Source organism: Calidris pugnax, unplaced genomic scaffold (assembly GCF_001431845.1).
Source record: "Calidris pugnax isolate Ruff unplaced genomic scaffold, ASM143184v1 scaffold89, whole genome shotgun sequence".
NCBI lineage: Eukaryota > Metazoa > Chordata > Aves > Charadriiformes > Scolopacidae > Calidris > Calidris pugnax.
Genome location: NW_015090865.1, coordinates 4,933,493 through 4,933,799, shown reverse-complemented (window position 1 = coordinate 4,933,799; position 307 = coordinate 4,933,493). Strand labels below are relative to the sequence as shown.

The 307-nt window shown below is 52.8% G+C and overlaps 1 protein-coding gene across 1 annotated transcript in view; it reads left to right on the top strand.

The window, feature by feature from the left end:
• The window catches only part of ADAM12 (ADAM metallopeptidase domain 12), a 192,371-nt gene that overhangs the window by 11,359 nt on the left and 180,705 nt on the right, over nt 1-307 (top strand). The window lies entirely within an intron of this gene.

The following is a 307-nucleotide window of genomic DNA, read 5'->3' as shown; positions in this document are numbered from 1 at the left end:
GGGGGGGGAGGGGGGGGGGAAACCCCCGGGGGATGCCCTGTGGGGTCAGTTATCCCCTAAGGGTCCCCTGCAAAGAGCAGGATTGGGGTTAAATTCAAGCTTTGAGAGTGTTGTCAGAATTCCGACTCTTGTTTTTTTTTTTTTTTTTTCTCTCTTCTTTTTTTGAAAGTTTCCTCGCCGCTCCTTTCATTCAAAGCGAGCGCAAGCGAGGGGATGGGTGGCTTCAGATTTTTAAAGATGTTTTGCAAATCCTGGCTCAGCGCTTGCTGCGTTTGCAGAAGGGGGGGGGGGGGGGGGACAGAGGGGT